The sequence below is a fragment of the Pelophylax lessonae genome, assembly GCF_965119305.1.
Source record: "Pelophylax lessonae genome assembly, chromosome: 2".
Lineage (NCBI taxonomy): Eukaryota > Metazoa > Chordata > Amphibia > Anura > Ranidae > Pelophylax > Pelophylax lessonae.
In genome coordinates this window covers 670,724,996-670,733,606 of record NC_138769.1, presented here as the reverse complement: position 1 = coordinate 670,733,606, position 8,611 = coordinate 670,724,996, and the positions used below count along the sequence as shown (strand labels likewise).

Below are 8,611 nucleotides of genomic sequence, written 5' to 3'. Positions count from 1 at the left end.
ATAAAGGTATTTTATCCTTTATAACAATTGCCAAACAATGGAAAACATAGCATGTGATCTTCACTTAGTGTAGTACAGCATAGTCTAAAAAGTTTAATACAATGTTAACTGAGGGCATATTAAAAACCTGACAAACAACAACCCCACATTCCAGAAATGAAGCAATTGTTATCAATTTCAGAGACAACAGTCAGACATGTAGCACAGTAGCTGGAGAGTATGTAAGCAATTTAATTAGGCATCAGCGTTAGAAGGCAAGTTTAAAAAGAAAAACAAATTCAGTCGATTTTGTCACAGGCATGTGGCACAAATATTGCATAGACATAATGCACAACATGTAAGCATTTTAGTAGACTGCATTTAAAGAGTGAAAAACAAGGTGTTTTCCAGAAACAAAATTACAGTGGATTATGTCAAAGACATAAGGCAGAAATAAAATGGGGTTATTTTTAGTAGGCCACATTTGAACAGGGAGAGATAAAGATTTTTTAATCCAAAAATAAAAATTAAAGTGGAATATGTCAGAGATGCAAAGCAGAAATATCACAGTGACATAGGCAAGAGACTGAGTGTAGGTAACAGAAAAGAGGAGTATCTGGCATGGGTCATAAAATGGCAACAGAGTATCTGTACGAAAGTCCAGAAACCAATGGGGGTTAGGGCAGGCAAGAGATGGTTAGCATTATTCAGGACAATCTGCAGTAAGGGCGAGTAGTAGGCACAGTATTATCCAGAAACAAGTTATGAGGTCAGGGTAGGCAGCTGAAAAGCATAATCCAGAAACAGGCAGAAGTCAAAGGCAGGGAGAAATCCAAAAGAGTAGTTTGTATTCCAGGCAGGGGCTCAGTAACAGGAAGCTACAATGAGTCGGCTAGGCTGGCAGGAACAGCAAGGCAAAACAGGGTGAGAAAACAGGTAGCGACACACTATCAAAAGCCCAGAGCCCTAGGCCTGTGATGCTCAAATCGGAAAACGAGAGATGAGCACTGCAGCCACCCACCATATCAGGCTTGTGGGGATGCAACAGGGAGAAGATGACAGAGGGTGTCATTTTTAGTTACCTGTCAATGGAAACACAGTCTAGGTGTAGGCAGATGCCTAAAATTATTTTTTTGCATTGTCTGTTCTTTATTTTTGTTAAAGCTTTGTTTTGTATTGACTGCCATATATGTCTGGTGCATCAGTGATATAAAGGGTTAGGTGTGCTGTCCAGTTTCATGGGTGTTCATTGTGCCACCCCCTAGGTGTGATAGATAAATACAAAGGAAGAGGAGCTTCCAGTGGAGAGTTGCTCCGTGTATGGGAACCAGAGGGGAAATTATGTCACTATGTGATTGAGCTTTCCCTTGGCAGGAAATGGGTTGGAGTTCCCAGGACATATACATTATGAACTTAAGGTCGTTTTCTGCATTATTGAGGTACAAGCAAATATTAGGCAAGAGCTGGCGGGAGGCACAAGGAGTTAGAGAATTTGTTTTAGTCTGTAACCCATGTTGTATGAGTTGTAATATGCTGTGAGATGTAATAGATGAAGTTTCAACAAAGTAAAGAGAAGTTCCATTGCCATTGACAACTGTCTGGTCTAAAGTAATTTCAAGACTAAAGAAAAGGGGTGCATGCATGGTGCATCAGGTTACATGGGCATATAAGGGACCAAGACAGTGTAAATTGAAAATGCAGTGTCCTAACACGTGGTTAAATAAATTAACCTTTTCAGGGTTGGACTTTTCTTTACCGATAAGTACAGTACTAGTGTCTATGTGCATTATAGCAGCCAGTCAGTCAGGAAGCTGACGTAATTTGGCACAGGGGATGAAGGTCCCTGGTAGTGAAGAAGCCTGTGTGCTTGGTTCCCTCCCTTGTGATCGATACCCCAGATTGGGTCCAATTGTGGTTCTAAGGACCCAGCCTGGGAGTCACGAAAGATGGAGCGAGGCCTTGGAGTAATCATGCAAAGATATCAGACACTATAGAGCTTTCCAGGATACAAGTCTAATCAAAAGTAGAGTAAAGAGTTAAACATACGTATCAGTGTCACTGGGAAGAGGTGACAGTTGCTGGGCTGGTGGGGAAATGCTGCACGGAGGAAGAGAGTGAGTTACACCACAGTATTCAATGTTAATTTAATGTCTGCTCAGGAAAAGTGCCATCCATAATGGAAAGTGCTGCCTTAATGCCAAACCTTGTGTTTAGGGCATGTGAGCTTCACTTTTCCAGGTCCCCACGTAAACCCTGCCCACATATGAATGGGAAGCAGGAAGTGGAGTAGATGCATACAACATAGGGTCTGTAGACTTGTTCTTAAGTTGAATTTGTTTGTAAGTCAGAACAGGTACATTTTTAAAGTGTAGCTCCAGCCAAAAAAATAATTTTTAAGTTTTTGGGGTAGCATAGGGAAGGGCGAACATTGCTGTAACATTTGTTTTGCTGTCTGTGCCCCTGTTCAGAAGATTTTACCTAAATTTCAAGGCAATAGTTTATCCCAAAAAATAATTGCATTGGATTATAACAGGGACGCAGAAATAATAAAGAGACACACTGCACATTAGGTACGCTTTTATAGTAGGTTGTATTTCAATAGGGAGAGATAAAACACCTTTTAATTCAGAAATAAACATTGCACTATATTATGTCACATACACACAGCAGCAATATTACACAGATGCTAAACTTCATGTAAATCTTTGTAGTATGCCTCATTTGAACACAGAGAGATTAAGTACTTTTTACCCAGAAATAAAAATTGCATTGGCTTAAGTTAGAGAAACAAAGCAGAAATAATATAGAGAGACATCACACATCAAGTAAGCCTTTGTAGTAGGCCGAAATTGTGTGTGTGAGAGAGAGAGAGATAAGCAATTTTTTTTATCCAGAAATAAAAATTACAGTGGAATTATATTAGGGACGCAAAGCAGAAAAATAACACACATGTTGCATATCAGGTAAGCCTTTGTAGTAGTTTCAAAAAATAAAAATGACTGTGAATTATGTGGCCTGCATTTGAACAGGGAGTATTTTTTCATCCAGAAATTAAAATTGCACTGGATAATGTCAGAGACATGAGGCAAACATTTTACAGATACACTGCATATCATGTAAACTTTTGTTGTATGCTGCATTTGATTATTTCAGAGACACAAAACAGAAATATAGAGATGAGTAGCATATCATCATATAAACCTTTGTAAAAGGCCTCATTTGAAATGGGAGAGACTAGGCATTTTTTTATCCAAAAATACCAAGCATTGGATGAATTGAAATAAGGCACATTTTGGAAGGAACACACAGCATGCAGCTTTTCAACCTACAAAACACATCTAAAGAAGAAGCATTGCCCACGTTACATAGACATCATTTCAGCCTTTGAAGTAGACCTCATTTCATGCTTGACACAGAGCATGTAACTGTTCAAACCAAAAATATACATTAACCTCCCTGGCGGTATGATTCTTTCCGATTTTAGGTGCTGAAAGTGGTACCATTATTTTGCATGTAACTCTTAAGAACGAGCAGCCCAAACCAACTATTTACATATGATTTTTTTTTTTTTACTGTGCGTTCTTCTTTATAATATCTTGGGTATGATAAAGTTTGAAACACAAAATCATAAATTATAATATAATAAATAACTATAAATAAGTTAAAGTATGTATGTACCGTATATACAGTATATATATATATATATACTGTATATATACATATATATATAATATATACACGTGTATATATATATATATATATATATATATATATATATATATATATATATATATGTGTGTGTGTGTGTGTATACATATATATATAGATATACGTATATATATATATATATATATATATATATATATATATATATACACATATAAAAAGTACAGTAAAACTGCAGGAAAGGGCACTGGGGGGCAAACTAATGTGAATTTATTTTATTTTGCAATGTATCAGTGTGTTTGGTGTGTTTTACTATTTGAATTTGCCGCCGGTTCCACCCCCCTGCGAGCGCCATGTCGCTGTGTTAATTCTGATACACACAGTGCCAAACTCACTGGCCAATTTTTTGAACAACTGGTGTGATAAACCAGTGGCCCCCCAATACCACATATTGAAGTGGGGTGTTATTTGACATTATACTTTTCTAAGAGTGTATTTTAGTCCTGCAAAAATTTGGCCTCTTTTGCTGTGTTAACTGTGCTACACACAGTGATAACAGTTACTGGCCAATTATTTGTAAAACTGGTGTGATAAAACTGTGGCCCCCCAATATCACATATTGAAGTGGGGTGTTATTTAACAGTATACTTTTCTAAGATTGTGTTTTAGTACTGCAAGAATTTAGCCTCTTTTGCTGTGTTAACTGTGCTACACACAGTGACAACAGTTACTGGCCAATTATTTGTAGAACTGGTGTGATAAACCTGTGGCCCCCCCAATACCACAGATTGAACCGGGGTGTTATGTAACTTTTTCCAGATATACTGCGATTCTTTAGAGACATTTGTCACAGGGTAATTTAAAAACATGACGGGCAGAAGATGAGGCAGACACTTATGCAGGGGTGGTAGGGGTAGGGCAGGAGCAGTAGTCCGAAGCCAAAGTGTGAAGTTTCAGAGGGCGCGTTCAATTACGTCAAAGGCTCACTCTGCCTTCCTCTTCTGCACCCTCCTCATCTTCTCTATCTGCACCCTCTTTACTCTCTGCTGTGTGCACCCCCAAAGACACCACCACAAACACCACCACCACATACCCTCCGCTTGAGTCTCTGGAATTATTTTCCGATCCATCACAAGACATTTGCGATGCACAGCCATTGTTGGCATCGGATCAGGAAGAGGAGGTAGCAACAGCCGCCACTCAGCAGTCTGACGACAGTACCCAGATTAGCCCAAGGAGGTTTGTCCCCGCTGTTGCTGCCTACTCCGAGATCTCGATTGTTAGTGGTGGGGAAGGTAACGTGGATGATGACGTGTCTATGGACATCACGTGGGTGCCCACAAGAGAGGAAGAGGAGGGAAGTTCAGAGGGAGAGACGGACCGGCAGATAGAGAGTAGAGGCAGGCAGAACTTGCATTGCACAAGAGGTACAAAGCAGACTGCAAATGTATCAGGAGCGAGCCATCAACCATGTACAGTCACATCTGGCGCTCCCAGGACGCCGGCACATGGCTCCGCAGTGTGAGCTTTTTTAATGTGTCCGTTGCCGACAACAGTGTTGCCATCTACAGCCTTTGCAGTCAACGCATAAGTCGCGGTAAGCCCAACACTCACCTAGGGACGACCGCCTTAAGAAGGCACCTGAACTCCCATCACCGAGCCCAGTGGGAGCAACACTGTCAGACCCCACAAAGCCACACTCCAGGCTCTCACCATCCAGCCTCTTCTCCTTCTCGTTTCTCCTCACATTTGTCCTCCATGATGCCGTCATCACGTTGTTCTGGAAAAGGCAGGCTTCTGTGGCCCAAATGTTGGAGCGTAAAAAAATGATGACACCGGATAACCCTCTTGCCCAACGTTTGACTGCTGGCTTGTTGGAACTGATAGCCCGCCAACTACTGCCGTATCAACTGGTGGACTCGGAGGCCTTTCGTAAATTTGTGGCCATTGGAACACCCCAATGGAAGGTCCCAGGCAGGAAATATTTCTCGCAGAAGGGCATTCCAGAGCTGTATGGCCATGTTCAGCGGCAAGTGAATATATCTCTGGCACACAGTGTTGGTTCCAAGATACATCTGACCACAGACACATGGTCTAGCAAACACGGGCAGGAAAGGTATATCACTTTTACTGCCCACTGGGTGAACCTTCTGACGGCCGTCAAGCATGTAACCCATGGCACCCGTGTAAATTTGGTTGTACCGCCACGGATTGCATGCAGGCCTGCCTCTTCTTCTCCTCCTCCATCCTCCCTCTCCTCCTCGGCTGACCCCTCCTTTTCCGCTGTTACCGTCTCTTCCGCTGCGCCGCCCAAGATCCCCAGGACATATTCCACATGCCAGGTGAGACGTTGCCATGCTGTGCTGTGTCTGTTGTGACTGGAAGCCAAGAGCCACACTGGTCTTGCACTCCTTTCAGCTTTGTGTTCACAGGCAGATCAGTGGCTGACACCGCTGAATTTGACAGTTGGTAAAGTGGTGTGCGACAACGGTGCCAATCTGCTGAGCTCGCTGAAACAGGGCAAAATAACACACGTGCCATGCATGGCACACGTCCTGAACTTGGGGGTGCAGTGATTCATTTCCAAATACCCTGGGGTCCAGGATGTCTTGCGGCAGGCCAGGAAAATCTCGGGCCATTTCAGATCTTACACAGCCATGGCTCGCCTTGCTGACATTCAGCGGCGACACAACCTGCCCATCAGGCGTCTCATTTGTGACTGCCCGACGCGATGGAACTCAACGTTGCATATGCTTGATAGGCTGCTGCAGCAGAAACGTGCAGTTAACGACTACCTGTACGAACTCTGCGGCAGGACAGGTTCTGGGGAGTTTGGGTTTTTTTCACCTCGCCAGTGGCTGCTCATGCGGGACGCACTTCTGCGGCCATTCGATGAGATCACCAAACTGGTCAGTCACAGCCAGGGCGCCATCAGTGACATCGTACCTTACGCCTTCTTTCTGGAGCGTGCATTGCATCGTGTTATTGATCAAGCCGTCGAGGAGCAGGAGCAGGAAGATGAGGAATGTCGCAATGTTGGATGAATTCCCAGTGGGTGCTACTCCATCTGAGACAAGTCAACAGCAGGAGTCTGAAGAGGAGTCAGAGGAGGATGGTGCTGGGGGGGGGGTGAGGAGGAGCAAGAAGAGCATGCTTTAAACCTTTCTGGGATCCCTGGTGTTATCCGTGGATGGGGGGAGGAGAACGAGGATGACATTATCCTGGATGATGAGCTGGAAGCAGGCCACTACATGGCTTCCAGTTTAGTGCGAATGGGGGCCTTCATGCTCCAGTGTTTTAAGGGGGACACCTGTAAAAAAACCATAAAGGCCAAGGACCAGTACTGGGTGGCAACGTACTTAGACCCCCGGTACAAACAAAAAATGGCGGAAATGTTACCACAATCACAGAGGGCGGTCAGAATGCAGCACTTCCAGGCCTTGCTGTGGAAAATGCTGCTTTCTGCTTTTGCGTGCGCTGGCAGAGGAATTTCCACTCACACAGAGACAGTTGCGGGTAGCAATCCAACAGCGCCTGCAAGAAGAGGGCGGTTTGAAGATGTCTTGGTGACTTCAGATATGAGATCCTTCTTTCAGCCGACTCATCGACAGCTGTACTCTGGATCCAGCATCAGGGAACGCCTAGACCGACAGGTGTCCGACTACATCGGGTTAATGACCGATGTGGATGCTCTGAGGAGTGATGAACCCCTGGACTACTGGGTGGGCAGGATTGACCTCTGGCCAGAGCTTGCAAAATTTGCAATGGAAATGTTGGCTTGTCCCCCCGTCCAGTGTCCTGTCCCAAAGGACGTTCAGCGCAGCAGGGGGGATTGTGACCGATAAGCGCACTCGCCTAGCTCATGACAGTGTAGACTACCTCACATTTATAAAAATGAATGAGGCATTGACCTCTGAGGAATTCAACACATGTGACCAGTAGACCATGTTTCATTGAAATTTCTCATGCCAGGCCACAAATATCCGCCAGTCCGCCATCCACCCACAGCAATTCCTGGTCCGTGGCTTCGCTACATACAGTGGCATAAAAGGCATTTCATGTCCACTGAATGGCAAATTTTTGGGGCCTTTCAGGGCCAACAATTATTTTTTCTGTGAATGCCTAATATACCTCCAGGCACAGAATACAACTTTCTTACCTGTCAACTGAACCCATGTGGGCTAATTTTTGGGGCCTATACAGGCCGACACTTACTTCTGTATCCTGTGAATGCCTAATGTACCTTCAGCCACAGAATACAACATTCTTAGCTGTCAGGTAAACCCATGTGGGCTAATTTTTGGGGCCAATACTGGCTGACCCTTACTTCTGTATCCTGTGAATGCCTAATGTACCTTCAGCCACAGAATACAACATTCTTAGCTGTCAGGTAAACCCATGTGGACTATTTTTTGGGGTCAATACTAGCCAACACTTACTTCTGTATCCTGTGAATGCCTAATGTACCTTCAGCCAGAGAATACAACGTTCTTAGCTGTCAGGTAAACCCATGTGGGCTAATTTTTGGGGCCAATACTGACTGACACTTACTTCTGTATCCTGTGAGTGCCTTGTGTACCTTCAGCCACAGAATACAACATTCTTTGCTGTCAGGTAAACCCATGTGGGCTAATTTTTGGGCCAATACTGGCTGACACTTACTTCTGTATCCTGTGAATGCCTTATGTACCTTCAGTCACAGAATAAAACATTATTAGCTGTCAGGTAAACCCATGTGGGCTAATGTTTGGGGCCAATACTGGCTGACACTTACTTCTGTATCCTGTGAATGCCTAATGTACCTTCAGCCACAGAATACAACATTATTAGCTGTCAGGTAAACCCATGTGGGCTAATTTTTGGGGCCAATGTTGGCCGACACTTACTTCTGTATCCTGTGAATGCCTAATGTACCTTCAGCCACAGAATACAACGTTCTTAGCTGTCAGGTAAACCCATGTGGGCT

General features: G+C 43.8%; 1 protein-coding gene across 1 annotated transcript in view; it reads right to left on the bottom strand.

Annotated features, from left to right (window-relative positions):
* The window catches only part of LOC309545982 (matrix metalloproteinase-18-like), a 320,845-nt gene that overhangs the window by 28,135 nt on the left and 284,099 nt on the right, over positions 1-8,611 (bottom strand). The gene's annotated exons all lie outside the window — the stretch shown is intronic.